General features: G+C 39.9%; 1 protein-coding gene across 3 annotated transcripts in view; it reads right to left on the bottom strand.

The window, feature by feature from the left end:
- The window catches only part of GPRIN3 (GPRIN family member 3), a 64,092-nt gene that overhangs the window by 35,680 nt on the left and 3,484 nt on the right, over positions 1 to 24,928 (bottom strand). The window contains exon 1 of one of the 3 annotated variants that reach the window (XM_055313154.1): positions 19,886 to 19,923. The exons of the other annotated variants lie outside the window; for them this stretch is intronic. The gene's annotated coding sequence lies outside the window, so the exon portion shown is untranslated. Of the gene's footprint in view, positions 1 to 19,885; positions 19,924 to 24,928 lie in introns of those variants that run through there. 3 annotated transcript variants of the gene reach the window in all.

Genomic DNA, 24,928 nt, shown 5'->3' with positions numbered 1-24,928 from the left:
TTCTTTTTTCCTCAGTTCATTTCCTAATGTTGGCATTTCCTAGATCTTCTGTTCTTCTCACTTTATACAGTCAGCCTGGGGGACACAGCTACTTATATATTCATCAATCTTCAATTCATCTCCAGCCAGAACTAGAGACCTCACCAAATTTCCACAAAAGCAGCTCTCCACTTAGAAGTGTTATTGATACCTCAAATTAGGTATGTCCAAAAACTCATCCACTCTTCTCTCTAAGCATATTCCTTCTTAATTATCTCAGCCAATGTTACCTCCATCTTCTCACTTGAGCCAGGAACTTCAAAACCACTCTTGCCTTTCTCTTCTCCTTTCTCACATCTCACTCATCACCAGGTATTATAGATCCTTCTTTTTAAATATCTCCTCTATCTACCATCTCTTCTCTAGTTTCCTTACCGCTGGTATAATGTAGGCACTTATCATTTCTTGCCAGAATTGTTTCAAGGACTTCCTATATAATCTCTCTGCCTCCAATCTCTACCTTCTTCAGTTTTCCACACTGCTGCCAGAGAGATTTTCCTAAAATGCAAATAGGATTATGGAGCTTCCAGTATTAAAGTCGTTCAATGATAGCCACATATTCCATGAGGATGTGCAAATACCTGAGTTTAGCATATAGGTTCTTTGTGATGAGGCTCCTAAAACCTCTTAAGATTCATAACTTGGTAGGATCCAGAGTGTTTCAGTCCAACCATTAAGAAGAATCTATGGTTGCCCAAACATGTCAAAGTCTCCCCACTTTCATTCATATGGCTTCCTTTTTCTTGACTACCTTCTCTACTGGGTTGAATACTGTCTCCTAAAGCTTAGGTCCACCTGGAACCTGTGAATGTGATCTGACCTATAAATAGAGTCTTTTGTCTGTATCAGCCAGTGAAGAGGAAGTCCTCCTTGGTTAGGGTCGGTGACTGCTGTCACAAGAAAGAGGAAATGTGGACACGGACACATAGGGGATAAGGTCCTATGAAAATGCAAGCAGAGGCTGTAGTGATAGATCTACAAATCAAGGAACACTGAGGATTGTTAAAAACCATCAGAAGGAAAGAGAGGGACGTGGAGCAGTTTCTCCCTCAGAGCCATTAGGAAAAGCCAACCTTGCTGACATCTTGATCTCAGCCGTCTAGCTTACAAAGCAGTGAGAGAACAAATTCCTGTTGTTTTAGGCCACATTGTTTGTGGTATTTCACTATGGTGGCCTTGGGAGACTAACACACCTGCCCTACTCTTTCTCCTTTGCTGACCTCAACTCAGCTTAGCATCTCTCTGGCAAGCCTTCCTTGTGCTTTCTCACCTGCGAGCCTTGGATGCGTTTCTTCGGTTTTCCCATTGCATCTGTGAGTATCTCTGTTACAATGCATTGCAATGCTGTCATCGTTAGGTTTTTGTGTTTTGTGGATTTTTTTTTTTTGTTAGGTGATAAGCTCCAAGAGAGGTGAAAGGCTGCCCACCTGGCAGCCCCAGGATCCTGCAGGGTACTGGCAAGAAAAAAAAGAGGTGTGCTGTTAACATCTAGTGAATGTTAACATGCCTTAAAAGAAGTATGATTTTATTTCCTTCCAATGGAATATTACAAATCATCAAGGAGAGAGGATATAAGTAAATGGGAAAAATAAGATCTCACATTAGGCCAACAATGTGCAATGCATTGATGATGAAATTACTTTAACCTGACAGAAGAACTGTTTGTATTGCTGAATTTTCTTCACTAGTATTGATGAGAATTGTGTCCTTGCTATCTCAAAATATGTTTTGCTTTGCATTTTTTTTCTAGAAGTTTTGACTAGCAGTAAATAAATAGCATATGAGTGTCTAAGTAGAACTATCCTTCATGAACAATAAAATAACTGGAAGTCAGGAAACCTTACATTATGCCTGACGATAGGGCAGCTGTGAGATCTCTCACTTGCTTCAGTGGTGTGCAGTCTTTATTGGGTAAACCCATAGGGTTACAGGAGCTCTTTAGGGAAGGATCCATCCAAAGTGTGTAGGATGTTAGGTTGAGACTCACTTATCAGAAGTGTCGGCACTTTATTCACTACAAATGACCTCTTCATGGCCTGAAATGGCTTAGTGGGCTTTTTTGCCAGTTCATTATTACAGGAATTATAATTCAGTCTCAGCATTTATGTTAAAGACCTCATAAATATGTGGAGATTTGCCTAATAAAGATATGAAAAGCTGGAATCGTTTACTTTTAAGAATTCATTAATCTATTATTTGCCATACATACAATTATATTTCCCTCAGGCGGTAATGCAGGTCATTTTTTTCTAAGAGCGATAAGAACATCAGCCACATCTATTCTGGTCTCAGAAGACCACCTGTTATTAAAATTAACAAAGGCTGCCAAGAGCTTTAGTATTTTGACTGCAGAAGATCTTGCCTAACTGAGGGCTATCCGATGAGATTAAAAGCAGGGCCTTCACAATAATTATTTTTCTTATTCACTCAACTGTTATGCAACTAAACAGAGAGCCCAAAGCACCATGAAACACGTTACGTATTTTGATTCTATCAAATTGTTTAACATAGGCGACTGCTGGGCCTGCTGGTATGGTAGGCACCTGAGAGCCACAAAGATGAGCAAGACCCAATCCCCTGCCCTCAGGGGTGGGCATCTGCTGGGGGAAAAGGCAATTCCAGTGCCAGAGATCTCAAAAGTAACGTAAGAAGAGAATGACTCCTTCCACCTTGTGCAGTCAGGGAACACTTTCAGGGGAGCCTGGGGAGATCTGTGCCAATACTGAGAAGGAAAAAGCACCCAAAACAGTGCAAATAATCCCACTGTCACAGGACATACAAGATGGACTTTGAGAGCAGCTGCAAGCTTAATGAAGAGTGAGGAGGAGGGAGAAATAGTAAGGCTCGGGCCTGAAAGGTGGAAATAATGTTATTTAGATGTATTTATACATGTGATGCTTAAACACGTATACTAACTCACTAATTCACTCATCAAACATTTATTGAGTAGTTGCAGTGTCCCAGGCCCTGAGAATATAATGCTAACTATACCATTTTTCCCTTTCAGGAAGTTCTCATCTAGTGGTGGAGGCAGAAATATAAAGGACTGATTGGAAACAAGGTAGTGAGCCCCTTGAAGGGGGTGGGAAAGGGTGTTATGAGAGCACAGCATTAGTGCATCTGACGAAGGAGCCACCCAGGGCCTCGGAGTGTAAACGACAGCAAAGCTGCCTTGCAAGTCCAGCAGGCGTCTGCCAAGCAGGAAGGACAAGGCATTTCAGGTGCACATGAACAGCAATGTGTGAGCAGATGTACAGAAGCAAGAGACAGACTGTCGGGAGGAGTGGCAGAGGGTGAGGTGGGGTTGGAACAATAAGTAAGTGAACGTTGCTAGAGCTCCAGATGCAAGGCTGATGGCATAAAGCAGCCACCTGGCAAGAGATGGGGCCAAGGGCAGCAACCACGTGAGGCTATGCTGGGCGGGTATGTCTTTACCCAGGTCACAGGCAGCCACTAAGGGCTTGATGGGGCAGGTACATAAGGACCAGGGGGAGAGGGACGTGTGGGAAGGCTACTGCATGGAGGTACTGGGGGAACGAGGGCAGTGATCACAGGAATAGAGAGGAAGGGATGGATCTAGAAATACCAAGAAGGTCAAATCACCTGTGCACTGTGAGTTACTGAACGTGAAGGAGGAGACAGTGCAAATACCCAAGGCTTCAAGATGAGGCAAGAAGGTAACAGGATGCTATCTATGGTCAGTTGCAATAGATGTACTCACAGAGTACCCCTCATAAGTCTGTGAGGAAAGGGACCCAGCCTACCTTGAGGAGAGTTCTGGAAAGCTTTACTGAGCAAAATGATCTGAGATCTGAAGGATGTAGAGTAATCCGTGAGAAGGAGGGTTGATGAAAGGAGGCTGCCCAAGGCAAAGGAAACAGCCAAGAGCAGAGGGAGTTGATGGAATAAAACAATTCATTAGAGGATGGTCAGCAGTTCTGAAGTCCTATGTCCCTTGCCTTCTGGAAACATTCTCTGTGTGAGAGGCTGTATTGACAGGGTGGTTAAGAGTGTGCTTCTAGGATCAGATGGTTTGGATTTGCACTTAGCTTGCCACTTACCAGCTGTGTGGCCTTGGGGAAACTCCTTAACTCCCCAGTGACTAAGGCTTGGAACACTTGCAACACAGAAAACAGCATCTACTTCCTAGGCTTGTCGTATGCTCTCAGAAGAAAGCTTGTGCTCAGTGTCTTCTGGCAGGCCGCAGCAGTGTTGGTGAGAGTGGCAGCAGAATTACTTGGGTTTTCTTACCAATACAAACTTACTACCAGGTCTACCTTGCAAGTCTACTGTCCCTGCTTTACCCTTTTCATCCAAACCACTCCATAGCCATGGAATAACCAAAGGATCACAGCCCGTAACTTGAAATTTTAGCTTTAAAAAAAATGTGTTGGAAACCTTGGGCTGCATGGCAAAACTCTCAATTCTCTACTCTCATACAATTCCCTTTTTATTTTTCTCAGATCTTACTATTCCTTTCTCCATAGATGTTCCTAAAGCAAATCACTCGATTGTCCTGTGTGCAAACCGAAATTGAGACTGATGGGAAAGAGGCAGCTTAAGTGCATCGGTGTACCCAAGAGGAGCAATGCAGAACTGGGTGTTTGGGCGGGTGTCGTTACAGACAAGCAGCTTGTCAGCATGTCCACTCCTTGCCTATGCCCGCAACTTGGCTGTCCCCACTGCTTAGTCTATCTTCAGTGGAAAAAGAAGCAGTAGACTAGTTTTTCACTTACTCATTTTCTAACTTGATTTCATCAGTTGCTCATCCTTCCTCTCTCCCTTTTTCTTTTGCAGAACATATTTTTTTCCTTTTTTTACACTTTCCTTTTCCTAGAGGTTGCTCAACCCCACTAACCTTTTCTCAGATATAAGGAATATGTTTTCCTTGTGCACATAGACATAAAAATCGAGAGAACACAATGCTCAAGGAGTTGTATTCTCTGAAGCTTTTAACAAGAGCGGTAAGAGGAAGGAGAAGTTAGGCAGAACTCTGATTTGGAAAATATAAAAATGTTCACTTTGCAAACCCAACCTGCTGCAACCAAACTATGGTCTTTGCTATCTTCTTGTTGGAGTTGTACAGATGATAGTGTCAGGTGGGTTATGCTCATTATTATCATTATTATTTTTAAAGATTTATTTATTTATTTTAGAGACAGAAAGAGAGCACGGTCGGGGCGGGGGGGGGGGGGGCTTGGGCAGAGGGAGAGAGAGAATCCTGAAGCAGACTCCTTGCTGAGCCTCGGGGCTTGATCCCAGAACACTGAAATCAGGAGTCAGACGCTCAATGGACTAAGCCACCCAGGCGCCTCAGGTGATGCTCATTATAACCACTGTATAATAATAATCCCCCAAATCATGTACTCAACTTTATTTCTTATTCTCTGTCTGCAGCTTGCTTCAGAACAGCTTTGCTATTTCCTTTTCAGCCAAATTCACCTTTCAGAGATGCTTTCTTATATTCTGTTTTTATCACATCAGATATGCTTTGTTTTCATCTGAGAATCGACCTCATATTCAGAAAGTTTTCTTTAAAAATACTATAGTTCTTTTGTCTTTTTTTTTGTGTGTTTTTAAAGTGTGACTCCAATTTCAATTTATTTCCATCTCCTATGTACATCTTCTCTTATACATTAATTTCCTGTCTTTCTTGTATTTTTTGTCATTGGTTCCAGAAGCTTCTTAACTTTCAGGATGATTTGAAAATAAAAATCTCAAAGAAGAAAGGTCACCAAGAAGTGACAGGAAAACTATGTGCTTTCATTATATTACATATAATAAATACCTTAGATACAGTAAAGACAGTAAAAAAAATCCAACTGTTAACTTTACAAGGATTTGGAAGGTGGTAGCATACAAATACATTTAAAGCAAATTATTTAAGAACTCTCTTACTCCAGCCTCAAATTCTTAAAGAATTCAATACTGAACCCAATGGACAATTGAACTGAATTCAATAAACATTTATTGAGGATTCCCATGTACTGGGCATTGTGCTAATTTTTTTTTCATCGTGCTAATTTTTGTGGGGGCTATGCAAATATATATAAAAGTGTATAAAAGCTGCCCGATATGTTTCAAAGTTGAAAATTTTAGGGATGCCCCTTAAAAATAACTTGTATTAAATATAAAGTGCTGTGGGGATGCTGGATTCAATTAACACCAGAGTGAACATAAAAGGATTTTTGGAGGTGTTGGTAAAGACTTTTTAAGATATATACATATACTTTTATTTCCTTAAGCCATTGAAATTTGGGGTTTATATATCATTAGAAATTATGTTACTGCAGTTACTACAGTAAAGTCCAACCAAATTGGACTGTGTACTGTTTCCTAGCCCAGGGTAAAGATTTGAGTTAGGTCTTAAAAACCGAGCATTTGGGATCCCTGGGTGGCTCAGTGGTTTAGCGCCTGCCTTCCACCCAGGGTGTGATCCTGGAGTCCTAGGGCCAAATCCCACATTGGGCTCCTCGCATGAAGCCTGCTTCTTCCTCTGCCTGTGTATCTGCGCCCCCCCCCCCCCGTATGTCTCTAATAAATAAATATATTTAAAAAACAAAACAAAACAAAAACGAGCATTCAGGGCGGAGGGGAGGAGCCCAAGCAAAGATTCAGAGAAAGGAAATCATAGGCTTACTGTGGTCCATCATGGTGGGCCACGATCATTATGCCTGGAGCTTATGGGCATATGGAGGAGGAAAGCTGAGAAGGGGTGTAAGTGAGATTTGGATTGAGATACTCTTCGGGAAACATAGCTCTAGGCCCAAGTCTATGATGTACAGACTTCAATACCAGGTTAGGAAATTTAATTTTATTTGAGAAATTGTTTCAAAGTTCTAAATGAGTGAAAAATGAATGATTCCATAACTAGAATGTAGAATCAAAGAGGAAAAAGAAATGTGTGTTTAGAAGTGTTTTGGAATATTAGGAAAATCATAATAAAGCCTGAAGTTAAGGAAGATTTGATAGGTTGATTCCTGCTACTTTTCCTTCTTAGTAATTACTGCAAATATAGAAGAAAATCTGCTCTGGTTGCAGTGTTGGACCAGCAAACATGCCAACTGATGGGGGGAAGAAGTTTTATCAATTTCCTTGGGAATTCACACACTTTTGATTAATGATTTGAACATGTGGAATGACATGCCATCGAATTGCAGAGCCATACTGGTCCTTAAGACAGAATCCTGCTCGTTGCCTTGGGTAGGTTTCCCCAGAGTAACAGCAATGGTGCCTGGCCTTTCCTGCTTTCTCACTTGTGTGTCCCGAACTGCATACATTTTCAAGGAGCTGATTTGAGGTGAGACACATGGTGTGATTCTGGAAGGGTTTTTTTTCCTCTCTCTTTTTTTTTTTTATAAAGCAAACTGGTTCTTACATGAATCAAAGCACAGAAGCTCAGCCTCTTAAATAAAAAAAAATTAAAAATAACACAAACAGAGTTGATAACTGTTTTATGCTGTCTTGGTCTCTTATTCCTAAGATAATGTAAAGTGTGTCTATCAAACCAATACTTTTCCCCCCTTCCTTAAAGATTTTCTGGGCCAACAAGGTTTTCAGTGCCACGTTCATGACTGAAATTTAGCATTAATTCCATACAAAAGATACATTCCTCATTAGGAAAGAAAGAAGCAGATGAACAAGTTCTTCTTACCCTGTGTAACTTGCTATTATTCAACATTGGCCTGGATCAGAGAATTTTGTTTTTCCATGCAGGGCACCCTAATGAGAGTTACTGAGAAACAATATGCTCTTGTCAGAACGGTATGGAGCTCTTCTAAAACTGGGATGGAGCTACGTTTTACCCTTTAAAGGTCAAGAGATGTTATTATGCAGCAAATTTAGCCTATGATTTATCTTTAGAAAGGCAACATCCCACACATACAAAACCCACAAGGTTTGGGTTACATTTTTAAAAATTCCTAAAGGATATTGAAAATGAAGAATGAATTTCCATAAGAGTTCTAATAATAGCTCCAATTTTTAAGCCTACTATTGATAAGATATTAGGCGAAGTAATGCCCCTTATTTACTCTCCACAATGCACCACCAGCACAGAGGGTATTATTTTCTCCATTTTAAGATGAGGAAGCTCAATTTTATTTCTCATCCCCCTTGAACTCTGGCTTTGTTTCCACCACTGATCCCCTTTTCCTGACACTCTCCTTTCTTTTCCTGCCCTTCGGAATCTTTTTCACACTTGGGATATCTAATGGTGCTGATCTAATAGCTGTAATTCCTGGCATTACCGTCTCCACCATGTTCCCATCCTCCTCCATTTTAATACCTGCAGGCCTGATATCTGACATGCATGTTGTGCCAGGTTCCCAAACAAGGTCCCACTCAGGATTCGAGATCACTCTGCCAAAATGAACTTTTCCTCCTGACATCTCTATTTCTGTTAATGGCACCAACGTTCTCCCAGTCAGGTCTGGCTTAGAATCCTGGAGTCATTTTGACAGCTCTGACTCCCTCACCCCTGATGTTTATGCAGTCTCAATTCCTATTACATCTCTGCTAGAAATATTTACAACTTTCTTTCCAATAACGGGGGCTCAAAGAACATACTTCTCACATTATAGAGCTTTTGAAAATATTCAGAAACTTCTGTGATTTGCCCCACAGTTTAGAAGCGGAGTCAGGACGTGGTCCCAGAGCTTCTGACTCCTGTTTTCCAGGTGGATATTGCAACAACTGCCTTCTCCAAGTCCTGCTTGAGCTGGTACCAGTGCCTCAGGCACAGTCTCTCTCCTTGGCTCCGATACAGCTTATACAATCACTAATAGTCACTGTCTCATAATCACTGACAAATGACCTCATTTAAAAACACAGATCTGATCACCTCCTGCTCAGCTCAAAATCCTTCAGTGCCTTCCTCTGCTGAAAAATGTTCCAATTGCTTAACATAGCACCATAGAGGGCTCCGGTCTGATTTCAGCACGGTTCTGGAACACAGCTTCCCACAACCCCCTACACCCTGCCCAGTGGAACTCCTCTCAGGGTCTTGCCTGCATCCCTCTGCTCCTGCTATGGTCTTGCAACGGGTTCTTGGCCTTTGAAAATGCTGCCTCTTCTTTCTTTCATGAATTCTGAAAACACTGAGGGATCAACAGTGTACCAGGGATGCTGCTAGGCATGGGAGTAACTGGTGAATAAGACAAAGGATCCATTTCTCAGGGATCTTAGAATCTACTGGGTTCTATATATTTCTTTAGAAAAGATTTTTATTTATTTATTGGACAGAAAGAGAACACAAGCAGGGGTAACATGGGGGGGGGGAAGCAGATTCCCCTGTGAACAGAGGGTCGGATGTAGAGCTTGACCCCAGGACCCTGAGATCATGACCTGAGCCAAAAAGATGCTTAAACTACAGAGCCATCCAGGTGCCCCCTACCAGGTTCTGAAAGTTCAGGACAAATGCCACACTCTTTGCAAACTAAGTCCTTCCTGGTAACCTGTGGCAGGAAGTGATGACTTCTCCTCCCAACAGCCCTAGTACAGTGAGAAAACCCAATGCAGGATTTATCATAATCTGATTGAATCAAGTTACTGAGTCTTATCTGTCAACCTAGGTTATAAACTCCATTTTTAATGGAGACTCTAAGTAGCTTGATATTTATCCCTCATAGCACTCTGAATAGAATAAAACTTCAATAAATGATATTGGGATAAATAATTTCTTTCAAGAGTCTGTGAATATGAGATTGGGGGAGAGAGCAGCACACTGCATTCATGCACGGTCAGTAGGGGACACAGAAAACTCACACTCCTGTCGCACACGCTCACCAGATGGTTAACATAACATTATTTTAGGCAACAGAACTGTCAGCTGATATCCAGGGTCCCATGATACTTGCCGTCCTCCGTTTAAAGAGAGATTTGAGACCGAAACTAACCCAAGATCTCTGGACATCAGAGCACAGATCTGTTCAGTCTGCACATTTTTCTGTGTCAATAAGCAGGAAATAGGATTAGCATCTTCTCCATATGGTCTGTTTTTCTGACTCCAGAATAAGGAGGATGCTGAACTCTGGGCCACGATTCTAGGCTGAATTCGATTTGTAAGAATTAAAAATAATCACGTGCACTTATATTTACTCCTTTTGGTTTACAGTTCTATAAGTTTTACAAATGCATGGTTGTACGACCACCACCACGATCAAGATACAGAACAGTCCCATCACCCCCTTGAGAAACGCCCCTTGACTATTCCTTTGTAGTCAACGCTCCTCCTCTCTTAACCACTCATCTGTTCTCCACTCCTACAGTTTTGCCTTCTACAGAATGTCATATAAATATAAAAGTACATAATTGTTTCAGTCTAGCTTCCTTGATTAGCATAACATATTAGCAATCCATCCGTGTTGTTGTCAGTATCAATACTCTGTTCTTTTTATTGCTGAGTAGTATTCCATTGCACAAATTTGCCACCGTTTGCTTATTCATTCCCTAACTGAGGGACATTTGGGTAATCTTCTGATTTTGGTGATTATGAATAATCACCAAGAAGTTACCATAGGTTTTTTGAGTTATGATAGGTTTTCACATCACTTAGGTAAGTAGGAGTGAAATTGCCAGGTCGCATGGTTAAGTGAATGTTTACTTTTATAAGAAACTGACAAAATACTGTATGAGTGAGAGTTCTAGTCACTTCACATTCTTGCCAGTGCGTAGTATTGCCAAGCCTTTGTTGTTGTTGTTTTGTTCTGTTTTTGTTTTTGTTTTTGCCTTTCTGGCTCTGTAATGTGAGACAGAATTTTAAGACTTCATCTTTTTGGAACCATGATATTTCCACTTCCACATTGAGGCCACACTCAATACTTCTCCCTTTACTTGGACTTTGTATTGTCCCTCTCATTAGATTACAGATTCCTTCGTGGATAAAGAACAAGTTTTAGCCACCTTTGTACGTAGGATGTGCTGCAATACCACCCCAAGTGTATAGATTTGCAATAGTAGGAAATAACACATGCTACTTAAATAAATGCTTCTATATGATCAGATTAGAGCAACACATAATGACATGATTAATGTACCCAAAACATAATCTCATGTGCTCAATTTTATCACTTGTTTTATAACCCAGAAATTTTAATAAAACTAAGCACTTTTCTCCCTTTTCAGGGATATTAGATATTTTCATTTGTTTTTGTGAATACTTATCTAAATGATAGATTTCTGTTTTCGTGCTTTATTAAGGGGTAAATTAGAAAAAAAACAAGATTTTTTTTTTACTAGTTCTTAAGAGATTATGATCAGTTTATTTTACAAATTATATCACTTGCTTGTATTTTTCAAAAAATGGGCTATAATGTGTCATTATAATCATTTCAGATGTACAACATAATGATTTGATATCTGTATGTATTGCTGAATGATCACAACAGTGTCTAGTTAATATCCATGGCCATAGTGTTATAATTTTTTGTCTTGTGAAAAAAAGAACTTTTAAGGTCTACTCTCTTAGCAAATCATCACACTGTACAGTATATCCCTAGGACCAATTTATTTCATAACTGGAAGTTTGTGCCTTTTGGCCCCCTTCACTCATTTTCCTCCTCCCCCCACCTATGGCAACTACAGTCTGTTCTCTGTACCTATGGGCTCATTTTTGCTGTTGTTATTCTTTTGTTTTGTTTTATTAGATTCCACATATAAGTGAGATCTTGTGGCATTTGTCTTTGTCAGACTTATTTCACTTAACATAACGCCCTCAAGGTCTATCCATGTTGTTGCAAATGACAAGATTTCTTTTTTAATGGCTGAATAATATCCCTCTGTGTGTGTGTGTGTGTGTGTGTGTAATCACATTTTCTTTATCCCATCCATCAATGACACTTAAGTTGCTTAACTTGACTACTGCAAATAATGCTGTAGTGAAGACAGCAGCACAGATACCTTTTCAAGTTAGTGTTTTCATTTCCTTCAGATAAATACCCAGAAGTGGAATTGTTGGATCATATGATACTTCTATTTTTAATTTAATTTTTTGAGGAAACTCCATACTGTTTCCCACAGTGGCTGCACCAGTTTGTATTCACACCAATGCTGCATGAAGGGTTTCCTTTTCTCTATATCCTCTCCAATGTTTGTTATTTCTTGTCTTTCTTGAGAATAGCCATTCTAACAGGTGTGAGGTGATCTCGTTGTGGTTTTGAATTTGTATTTCCTTGATGATTAGTGATGTTGAGTACCTGTTAGTCATCTGTATGCCTTCTTTGGAAAAATGCCTATTCAGATCCTCTGCCCATTTTTTAAAAATTGGGTTGATTGGTTTTTTTTTTGTTTTTTTTTTTTTTTTTGGTGAGAGAGAAAAAGTTAGAATTAGAGGGGGATCCTGTCTGTAAATATCATTTATCTAGCGAGTTGGAGCAAGAAAAGAGGTCGAGAGTCACTGATAGAGACTCAAAGAATCTCAAAAATGGATGTGTCTTGGAAGTGCCATAGGCTAATCTCTCAGTATTTACAGGAATCCTGACTACAGCATCTGATCGAACAGTTCCATCATTGGTAAGCTCACCTCTTCATATGGCACCACTGCATACATCCTTACAGCCAAGAGTTTCAAAACAAAACAAAAAAATAAACACTGGGAAGGCAGTGTTTTTCTGTAACATTATATTACATTAACCTTCTATAGCACCTATGGAAATCTAAAAATGGAGTTTGGAGTCTATTGTGGCAGAAAAGATGTTCATCCTTGCATCACCCAGCCACGAGCAGAGTTAATTTCATTAACTTTAACATTGTAAAATGATACATATTTTGAGGAGATGAGCTCAGTTGCTTAAATGACATGAATCTTAGAACTTTTTTTTTTATAGATAACTCTTTCTGAAACTTTAGTTTTTGAATGGGAGTAAACTAACTAAAGAGTTGTAAACTAGTAAACTAACTTAAGAGTTGTACCCAGAAGAAAATTTGTATAGGTTTTTAGAAGAAAATGTCTTAAATATAATCTACAAGCAGACCGGACTCTGAGTCCTTTAGTGGAAAGGATTCTTGCAGAACTTGAAAACAAGGGACTTTCTAACCTTAGACAATTCTCTTTTTTTTTTTGTTGAAAAATATTTTATTTATCTATTCATGAGAGACACAGAGAGAAGGCAGAGACACAGGCAGAGGAAGAAGCAGGCTGCCTGCAGGGAGCCCGATGTGGGATTCGATCCCAGGATCTGGGATCATGCCCTGAACCAAAGGCAGACGCTTAACCACTGAGCCACCTCAACATCCCAACATTTCTCTTTCTACTGGCTAGTTTCTGGGGTGGTTTTGTACTCAGTGTCCACTTAGCTGGGATGGAAATCCATTCCCAGGATTCTTATCCCTAAATAGTTCTTTAAGATAGTTGGCTACAAGGGAAAATTATGTGTGATTTGGAGGCGGAAGTAGGGCAGCAGCATTATTATGCTTGGAAGGACGGTGTGGTACAACAGGCGGCTGCACCTCATCTTCCAGCTCACCTTGGTGACATCAGGCAACAGCCAGGCTGCAGGTCCTAGCGTTCCACCACATGCTCTTTCTTAGCCTTTGCCCGGGGGTCCATGAACAGCCCAGCAGTGAAAAGGGCAGGCTCCTTCTATGGTTCCCCCAGGTCGCTGAGGTTGGAAGAGAGAGGAGTCCAACACTGATTCTGTTTTGTCTTTATGTGTCCCAATCCCAGCGCTTTGTAGGTTCCAGTTTGTCCTTCCTGGGCTCCACTTCATATCCAGCCTTTTTTTTTTTTTTTTTACCACTCCCAGCACTGCTAACCTATGATGACTTCAGAACCAATACCAGATGCTTTCCACAGATTAAAAAAACTTTTTTTTTTTAAGAATTTATTTATTTGACAGAGAGAGCAAGAGAGCACAAGCAGGGGAAGTAGCAGAAGGAGAGGGAGAAGCAGGCTCCCCGCTGAGCAAAAGCCCAACATGGGGCTCCATCCCACTTGGATCATGACCTGAGCCAAGGCAGATGCTTAACCAACTAAGCCATCCGGGTGCCCCCCCACAGACTTTTTTTATAAGCTCCCATGATTGTGTAAGATCTAAAATTCATAATAAATCCATGATTCCACATCCACTATAGTGGTCCTGCTTTCCTACTGATATGGCTTCCATTAAGTTGTTTCTATTTCGAATAGGTACTTGGTTACAAATATATTTATTTTTTTAGAGATTTTATTTATTTATTCATGAGGCATCCTGACATCCTGGCTACAAATATTCTTTTTGTGTATGGCTTTCTTTTTAAGAAAAAATATGGTAGTATCAAATGCAATAGTACTGATTTATTTAGCCTAAGCATGTCATTTGATTTTACTTTGTTTTTAAGAAAGAGACTGTGAATATGCTCTTTGCTCAATTCTCCTCAAAACTACTGGGCTGGGGAACTGGGAGTCTTGTCCATGAGCAGAGAACAGAGGAAAACTAACAAACTAATTTGAGTTGCAGTTACTAGAGTTAAAAGCCACCTGGCTAACTAACTGTTTCTTCAAAACTAACTTGTTTTACTCACTCACGATAAAACATAAACATCAAAAATTTGAAAACAGGGACGCCTGGGTGGCTCAGTGGTTGAGGATCTGTCTTCAGCTCAGGCGTGATCCTGTGGTCCTGGGATCCAGTTCTGCACTGGGCTCCCTGTGGGGAGTCTGCTTCTTTCTCCCTTTGCCTATGTCTCTGCCTCTCTCTCTGTGTCTCTCATGAATAAATAAAATCTTTTAAAAAAAATTGAAAACAATTCCAAGTAACCAATTTTTATCACAATGTATGTACATTGAGAGTACATATGTACCATCACGGGTACTTTTTTTTTATTTTTTTATTTTTTTTAATCTCTTTAATATTTCTTAATATTAAGATTTTATGGTCTGTAAAGGTAGAGAAGCATCTCTTCATCCTTACATCCTTACATATTAGCACATAGACAAGACCGTAGTAAACATCGATTGATCTAAGTAAAGAGCAAATTTCAGCTTCCTGTTTTTTACAAAAAAGAAAAGAGCAGCAGTGCATGAGCAAACAACCACAACCAACTGCATCCTCTGATGCTTTTCTCACTATTATGTAGAAACTCCAGCAGGAAACCACAGCTATATCCTTTTCACCAGTATAGAAAAATCTTATGAATTGCTGGGAAGCATAAAACAGCTCTATTGATATTACATAGATAGTTGTGACAATTTATATTCACCACTTCCAGGTAGGTGCTTTACAACATTTTCACAATGTTTCTCAAGGACAAATTCCTCAGAAAAAGTCATAATAATACTTATGCCATAACCACTTGTTTGGGGTAAACTACATAGAAAAATAATGCCACTGAAACTCAACTCCTCCCTCAATAGTAGCTTATTTAAAAAAAAACCTGATAAATGCTAAACTTTTGCATTTCACTCCAACTTGTAAACATTTCTAATTGACCGAAGATACATTATTTTGTACTCAAAAATCATGACAGTACTGTCACCTTTGTATTCAAAATAGCCCAAGAATTAGACCTTTTTATGTATGAGATGTACAAAACCCCTTTCTTTTCTCATGCATAATCTCATTCAGGATTTGCACTGCACATGTTTTTAAACTTGTAATATGAGCCTTGACAATGTGTTTTATCAATGAAGGGTCTTTCCAATGCAGATCTCTTAGTTGTTTAGGAAGTACAAAGAAAAGATTATGGCAGAAGTCCAGGGCTTCAACAACTTTAACTTTAATGGGAATCACAGACATGTAGACTCATTTCACACAGAAGTCAAAGAGTACAGACCTTGAGCTCTCTAGCATGTCTACAACACCAACTACAGAAATTCTCCACAGGCTGTTTGTTCCATGAATGTGCATGAAAATAAATGAATGCATAAATTCTTGGTGGTGATGGAGTGGGAGGATAACAAGGGCACCTCCAAGTTCCAGAAAAGGCTAAGGAGACCTCAAATTCAGAAAACAGGCCCAAGATAGAAGAAAAAAAAAAGAAGGATCATTTCTTTTTTTGGACATAAAAACTCGAATTTTTCTTAACAATTTCTGGACCAAACTGTTCATTTCTAGGAAGAACCTGGTGTGCCTTGGGCAATGACATGACTTCAAGTACCACTTTCACAGATTGTGACATTTGTGTGCCACTTTCAAGGTTTTTGCCTATGGTGCTTTTTATTGAAACTATTTTTTACTTAAATTTTGTATTCAAGGGCACCCCTGGTGGCTCAGCGATTTAGCGCCGCCTTCAGGCCAGGGCCTGATCCTGGAGACCCAGGATCGAGTCCCACATCAGGCTCCCTACGTAGGGCCTACTTCTCCCTCTGCCTGTGTCTCTGCCTCTCTCTCTCTCTCTCTCTCTCTCTCTCTCTCTGTGTGTGTGTGTCTCTCATGAATAAATAAAATCTTAAAAAAAAAATTTGTATTCAATTGACTTTAACTGGTCCACTGGTTGAAAATATTTGCCTAGTCTTAAGAAGTGGTAAAACTACATGTTTCATGTGCTAGTAATATATTTTTAAAATAGCACATAGTATATTTATATAAGACATATTTTTAAAATATAGCATATTTTAAAAATATACTTCTAAATTTATTCTTAATATACTTACATTAAAACAAATTCATAACTATTAAAATAAAAAGTAAATCTGTATACCATCTAAGATCATCTTACAGGACACTGGTCAAAATCTCTTGAGTTTTGAAATTAGTGCCCTTTACCATGCCATCCCCCTGGAACAAAGCATTCAGATTTTGAAACCACACAAAGTGGTAAAGACATTCCAGACTGATGACAACAATCCAGTAATAAGAGCAATGCCTGCAGGTGACTTCTGCCTGTTTTTTTTTTTTTTTAACTAGAAAAAAATCAACTCCCTATTAAGGAACTAAAAATAAATCAAGGCAGAAGTCATGGCTTTAAAAACAATTAGTGGATTTTCATCTTCAAAATGACAGAGATAACATATATTCATCCTCCCACCAACTCTCATTAATTATTAGAAATATAGTTCTAAGAAGGACCTTGTCTCAAATGAGCCTTCTGTACATAAACTGCCTTTTTCTCAGCCTTTAATTTGCAACTGGAACACTTAGTGCAAGCTATAATGAGGAATTGCTCAACTTTCATAAGTAAATGAGTATCTGTGATTAAAACATCAGTCACGGAAACACTAGTTCTATAAATAGTGTCTGAGTCCAAAGTCCATAGGTAGGGCTAAACACAGGCACATGCTTTGCTTTTCTTGTTAGATGTGTGTTTGCGCACGTGTGTATGCACGTGACTATCTGATGTGTATTTGGTTCTTCTTTTGAGAAGCAAAGAAGCACTGTTTGCTGAACATATGTGTCACCTGGATATTGTGATAAAAATATTTCCAATTTAAACCACCTATATGATGATTTGTAAAGTTTTAACCTAAAGTGTTTGTCCTTGAACTCACTCTGCTTAAAACCCGACTTATCTCTGATTTAGAGGCTTTCAATTTGGCTTTTCAGCAACACAAAATGAAACCTGACATAGGAGAAATCAGTCTATAAAATACAACCTATTCTTTTTATTTTGACCCGGTGGTAATAATAATTAATAATGTTGACACACTGCAGTGTGGCGCAGTTGCAAAGCCTGTGACCTTTGAAGTTGGATGACTGAATGTGCACACAGCTCAGTTATTATTTGAGGGACCATGGGCTAGTTTAAGTTTTTAATCTGTTTCCTCATCTCTAAAATGGGGGAAGTAATAGTACAAACCTCATAGATTGGTCTAAATGAGAAATGGGTTTTGCATGTCACTAACAGAAAAGCCTAAAGAATGCAGTTCTATACAGATCTGTAGTCTCTCCATCTCCTGTTTCCTTATAGTGGGAAGTAGGTGGATGAAGAGAAATGAATTAGGATTCTCTCATGTCCTAGGACCAAGTGGTTCCCTTAGGCTCTTGCTCCCCCTTTATCCTGCTTTATTTCTTTTTCCTTATGTGTTTGGCTGGGCTTTCATTCTTGTCTACTTATCATCATTGGTTCTAAAGTCTAGGTATTATCCTCTTATTTCCCCTGTGTCATTACCTTCTAGGGGAAGGCAAGAAGGGTCTCTTCTCAGCAGGGGTGAATACACGAGATGGAATCACTCACGAGGCATTCCAGAGACATAAAATTACCACTTGAACTTCCAGGGTCTTCACCCTGGAGAAGACGACTAGGGAAGAGGGGAAAAAAGCATAGCAAAGGACATGGGGATTTTCATGGAGCAACTATGAAAACACCCAAGTGTTTCCAGTACCTCAAAAGGGGCACATTACCCAATAATGGTCTGATTCCAGATCTTCTTCCAAAGTGATGGATTAAGGAGGTGATCCTTGAGAGTCTAGGCAATAATCCAAAACAGTGGCCTTTAACTTGTCTTCAAATACACTAGTGTATTACAAATCGTTTATGGTAAAGTACCACTGAAAGCAAGTGATTTATTAAAAGACTAATTTAGAGCAGTTTTCTCTAATGTCATTTACACTAATCTCAATGATAAAATAATTTCTGTAATAATGTTACTCTCATTTATCTCACTTGCATTTGTAGATATTTTCTTGAATAGAAGAAAAAGGGAAGGAATGAAGTTATATTGAGGTTCTGGTATACTCATGGAGATTTCCTATAGCATATAAACTAGCTGCCAGTAGAAACTTAGATGATTTCTTAATCTGACACCTGCCCCATATTGGTCACATCTGCTACCCTCTGTTTCTTAGTTGTTTTTAGCAGAATGAAGTTGAAAATACACATGTCGACATTTTTATTTTTGCTGACATTAAGAAAGTAGAGTGTGGGAAAGGCTTCCCTCTCATTTTCACATTGGCCTGGCTGGGAAGAAAGGAACCCAGGTGTGGTGAGCAGGTGGTGGAGCTGAGAGGGGGAATGTAAAGTTAGTGAACTGCCAGGGCCTAAAGGAAGAAAGAGAGAGGTTCAGGGGTGTCTGTTTGGGACAGAAAAAGAATCCTGGTTGTTAGGCTGCCAAGGGAATTCCCAAGGATCCTCACCAGGGAAAGAGCCCACTCTAACTCTGCTGAGCCATATTTATTAAAATGTTTCTGTAGGCCAGAAGTCTGGGAATTATTTGACAGTTCAGAGTATGTTTTATTCATTTTTGAAGGCCGAGCACATAGTGCAGGGCCTAACATATACATCAAGTACTTGATACAAATGTATTAAGTGATCCAAGCAACCATCTTCCTTAAATCAGAGCTTCGGCCAGCCCCTATACTTCATCTCCTTTCTTTAAAAAAAAAAAAAAAAAAGATTTTACTTATTTATTTGAGAGAGAGAGAAAGCACACACTCACAAGTGGTGGGCCAGGGAGGGGGGCCAGAGGGGCAGAAGGAGAGGGAGAAGCAGACTCCCCACTGAGCAGGGAGCCTGATGCAGAGCTGCATCCCAAGACCCTGGAATCATGACCTGAGCCCAAGACAGCTGCTTAACTGACTGAGCCACCCAGGTGCTCCTATACTTCATCTCCTAAATAAATTCCTATTTCCAGTTTGAGGAATGCTTTTATTTCATTTGCAAAGCAGAAGTAACTGAAACATCCCCAATCCATCAAGTTCACATTATTAACTTTTATCATCCCTCCCCGAGAGTTAGACTCACTACTCAAAAGCCACAAACCCCAGAGGGATGATCTTTAAAAACTCATCATTACAATTTTAAACATTGAAATAACCACCAGGGGAAACAGGAGGAGAGTTCTTCCTAAGAGCATGGACGTTCCGGTGTGACTAAATTTACGTTATTTAAAAATCGCTAAGAAAAATTATCTTTAACCCTAAAGGATTGTTAACACCTATGGTATTTTATATAGTATCAATAGATTTGAGGTGATATGAGGCCTAATACTTACAGACTTGGACATCAGCCTACAAGGACACGCACTCTGCCCGAGGAAAGCTTTGAGTCGAGGTAGCACTGTGTCCTCTGTTGGCTTCTACTGCTGCTATTCCCAGCACTGTCTCCTTGGAGCGAAGCTGCCAAAGTGCCGGCGCTCTGGGATTAATAATTTGAAGTGAGGATGTTTTTAGAAGCGAGGTAGGAGGCACGATGTGGGGGTGGTATGCACCCAAGTGTGCCGGAGGTAGGAAAGGAGCAGCAGTAGTTGAGGAAGAATGAGATTTCAGAGAGCTCTTAGTGAAGAGCTTTCTCTCCTTTTGAGATCTGCCCGAGTGTTCCCTCTTATTATCTCCAAAGGGCGTCTGTCTTTATTTCCAAAATGAATAGATCAAGTCCGCCCGTCAGCTCACTGCTGGCCATAGGAACGGACCTGTCCCACAGGAGCCAGTGGCCAGACTGGGCCGGGATCTGAGCGATGGGTGGACAGCACGGCCACTGCCACGGTCAGATGAGCACTTCTCGGCTGTACAGGCAGAGCCACAAACTCCTTCTGACAGTTTGTTCTCAACAGAGTGCACCACGACTTGAAAGACTGAGATAGGCTTTGGGCTTCCGGGAGGCTATGTGAATTGGGTAGATATCTAAAGACTTGTACATAACATAAAGATATGGGGCATTTGGAAATACCTAAAGCCATCTGATGTAAAACTGTAGTTATTGGTTAAGTTAAAGAGTAAATACATTGCTGTTTAGATGGTTTATTTTGTTTGCTTGTTGCCAAATGTGGAATAGTGAAAAACAAACAAGCAAGCAAACAATTCACTATTCTCTTACTAAGAGACAAAGTCAACTCAGTTTGTACTCATTAACTTTTCACAGAATCTATGTATTTTCATGATGGAAGCTTTTTAGACTCTCATTAGGGTTTACTGGGAGTTCGCTACCTTCACACGATGATCTCTCTACTTTGTAGAGTCATGTCAATTTCATGAGGACTCGATGATACTCAGAAAACACCTAGAGATCCCTGGGTGGCGCAGCGGTTTAGCGCCTGCCTTTGGCCCAGGGCGCGATCCTGGAGACCCGGGATCGAATCCCACGTCGGGCTCCCGGTGCATGGAGCCTGCTTCTCCCTCTGCCTGTGTCTCTGCCTCTCTCTCTCTCTCTCTCTCTCTGTGACTATCATAAATAAACTAAAAAATAAAAATAAAAAATAAAAAAAAAAAGAAAACACCTAGGCCAAACTTCCCAGACTCGATTCCTATTAAATACAGTTGTTGAGTACAAGCGACGTATATGAAGCCTCAGTGTCAGAGAGACAGTAGGGAGTAGCGGGGGCTAGCGTGAAATAAAGAGATAGCACATACTGTTACTTAGCTCCCACCCAGAGAATAACCATCAGTGTTTCATTTTGTATAATAGATCTCTTGATTTTTAAATATTGGCTTACTTAAAAAAGAAATACCTGCAAGCCAAATAAAACATGATCTTCCTGCTGGACCCAGAAACTGCCAGTTTTTAATTTTTAATCTGGTGCATACATCTTCGAACCTGAGGTCGGGGCAGGTCAAGTGAAGTGCACCAGGTCTCTCAGATGCTTGCCGCCAAGGATTCTTCTGCTCTGAGAATCTCTATGTATAGACATGAAATCATCCCCACATGAAAGGAGATTGCATAGGCATTTCCATTCACTTAATGAGAGCTCAGCCCCTGACCCTGACATAGACAGATTTCTGTTCTCTGACAGCTTTCAGAACATGTTCAACATGAAAACAAGACCAAATCTCCACACCCATTTGTCATAAGCAATTTTTACTCATTCAAGGATGCAAGGGGAAATCCATCCATTTATTAACCTTCGAGCTGATTAAAATTCTTACTAGCATTAAAATTCTAGTTGCTTCATTTTTACCTGAATTTTTTAAGGAGAAATAATTTGTAGGATTCAAAGAAAGCCATGCTTAGGAAACAAAGTAACTAAGTATAAATTAAAAATTCATGCTATGTAGAAGAAAATAGTTAGGGACAGGGCATAAGAATCATGGAGGGTTTTCTGAAATAACCGATCTTTAAATCATTATTTTGAGGGGCTTGAGAAGCTAATTTAGGAGGAATGACGGAGCCTTCCAAAATGATGTAATGGCAAAGGCAATGCCAAAGTCCATTGAAGTGGAATCCACGATGAATCAAATATCTTTTGCATTTTTGAACAACAGATTTTAAAAAGTGTATCAGGAGAAAGCAAATTCATATCAGAGTAAAAAAGAAGAAAAACAATTAAAAATTTCTAGCTTGTATTCAGCAGCCCTGTCCTACACAGCCATAATTCAGAATAAAAATCTGGAGCTGATGCAAAATTCTGAATCCTGATGATATCTGCCATATTGTACTTATTAAGGCAGATGCATAGGCACAGACTATCACATTTTAGATAAACTGTCAACAGGAATTGAAGCAAAAAAGATGCTCTGATGACTGAGAATATAGGGAACACAAATGCTTAACTCCCTCAAGCGTTTAATTTACCCAAAGTTGTACATTATAAAGAAAGAGAAGAGTCTCCCATAGACATAATATGGTTGTTTTAATTTTAGGTTATTTAGGAATCAAGATCCTAAAAAAACCACCAAGAGTCTATTCCCATAAAACATCTTGATTATCCCCCCTAAACCAGATCTCCCACTTTGCTGGACCATTTGCAATTCAGGCTTAAAAAAGGATCCTCTGCAACTCCTTTTCTCCAGAAAATTAGTAGATGCAAATGTGATTTTTTTAAGGAGCTCTGGAGCTCTCTGTCCAGCTGTTACTGAATTAGCCAGAGCTCCAAGGTCCCTGGAGATGCCTGTGACTTTGAGACTTTTTGCTCTCTAGCCTTGAGTTTTTTCAGGGTTTGCTTGGTTCTTAGGCAAGTATCACAAGCTGTGACTATTGACTAAAGCAATCTTCCCAGGGCTGGCTTGGGTATCCATTGGCTTTAAGACACAAGAATTAACATTTTTAAACTGAATCTGGTGTGTAAGGCCAAGAAAGCGCCGTGCCTTAGATCACACAGCTGGTGCCCACAATTTTTCTGCCACATCAGTCCCCTGGGACAGAGATCACTGCACTGTCACTTAGAAAGGCTCACTGCACTGACACTCAATTTGGGAGGAAGGGCTGCAGGAATAATTAAATTCCCTTCCCCCCACCACTCTGGAGCCATTCAAATCCTCTCTTCAGACCCTATTCCTTCTCCCCCTAGCAGAGAATCAGTAAAGAATTAGAAAGCAGAGATCTAGATTTTAGCCCCAGCTCCAACAATGATTAGGACAAGCTACCCACTCGTTTGGGACTCACCTGGAATCTTTTTATTTCCCGGTATGTATTAAATGCAGGACCAAGCAGTGGTGTTCAAACCTGACTACTGAAATCACTTTAGGACCATCACAAAATAATAGGTTTCTAAGCCCTGCCTCCAGATTCAGATTCAGATTCAATGGGTCATATTTAACCTTCCAGTTAAGGGTAAGTTATTACTGCCTAGTAATAATAATTCAGCCCCCCAATTATGCTGCTAGCTTTAAAATAAAACCGACAAGCTAATTACAGACATGAAAAATTAGAAATCTGTTATTGTGTTGCCAACTCCAATAAGCCCAGATAAAAAGCTGTGAACATTTTTCTTACTGGCATTCAAGACAGTAAGTAATCTAAATTGTAAGTGCATTTACATCCACCCCCCCCCCATGAAATTCAATAATGTCTTTTCAATTCAAATGCAGCCTCTAAATGTTTTTACTATTCCAGACTTGAGTCTCAGGCAAAAAAAAAAAAAAAAAAAAAAAAAAAAAAACAAAAACACAGGTACCGAGGTGATCACTAATCTGAACATTCTGATGTGGCAAGAAGGAAATGAAAAGAATCCAAGACATCTTTCTAAAAAAGTGGATCTTCATATTTGACCGAACTCCAAATCATCTCAAGGCACCTGAGTATTTCAACTGATGCTGTTCTTCTGGTTAAAGGTACAATTTTATTCAAATAAAACAGAACAGATCACTGTTTCATTCCGTGGGAAAGAGCAAGAGCTGAAAGAAGCTCACCAAACATTTTAAAAAATACGAGTGAAGACTTTCTCTTCGGATTTTATCTCCTCAAGATAGCCATCAGGATGCAGCAAAACACACAGAGGTTAATGTCTCAAAATGAATACAAACCTATTTAAATATTTAACCAAAATGATGAACAAGTCATAGAGCAACTGAAGAATAAAATCTGGCAGGTTCTGGCCTTCCTTTTGGGGTTGTGAGCACCAAGTGGTCTGTTTCATCTTCATGAAGCTGCGGGTTTCCAGAAAGCATGGGGCTTTCTACCCATGAGGCACATAGGAAAGGAGACTTAGAGAAGAGAAAGGTTTGCTGGACTTGTGACAGTCACTTGATCACCCCTGTCCCTCTGTGCCAGTGATTGTCCTTGTGTTCTGAGAAATCAAATGCTCATACTACAGTGTGGTGTATCATGTGATTTCAATTGTTTATTAAATTCGATCGAACCAAGGCCTAGCCAGTAAATTGTTGCAAAAGAGACTTTTGTAAAGGCAGGAAATGACAGATTTATGATGTTATGGCCATTTTGTCTAGAGTTTAAGAAACCAGTAGTATTAGGAAAAGAAATCTTAGGTATAAAATAAATAGCAACTTGCGAGTGGGATTTTAGTCTAAACAGAAATTCTGCTACAATTCTCTCCCCCAACTCAATGTTCATTTTTTTCTTTCCTAAATGATTCTTAAAAAAATCTCACATTACCCACCTCATTCTTTGCTTCCTCCCTCTATAACATTGTCCCTTCCTCACTGCCCATCCAGATCCATTCATCTTTCATAGACTAGCTCACCTTCCACCTCCTCCTTGAAGCCTTTCCAGATTAATGCAGTCTGCAAGGTCTCCTCACATGACTATACTGCTGTGAATCAATGGCAAGTCATGATGTCTTGCCGTTCTCAGGGCAGCTTGGCTATTCAGAATACTGTGTAAATGCTTATGTATCAGATCTCCCCAACTGCCTCTTGGGATCTTG

The sequence above is a fragment of the Nyctereutes procyonoides genome, unplaced genomic scaffold, assembly GCF_905146905.1.
Source record: "Nyctereutes procyonoides isolate TBG_1078 unplaced genomic scaffold, NYPRO_anot_genome, whole genome shotgun sequence".
NCBI lineage: Eukaryota > Metazoa > Chordata > Mammalia > Carnivora > Canidae > Nyctereutes > Nyctereutes procyonoides.
Note: the sequence above shows the minus strand (reverse complement) of the source record. Positions and strands in the feature narration are given on the sequence as shown.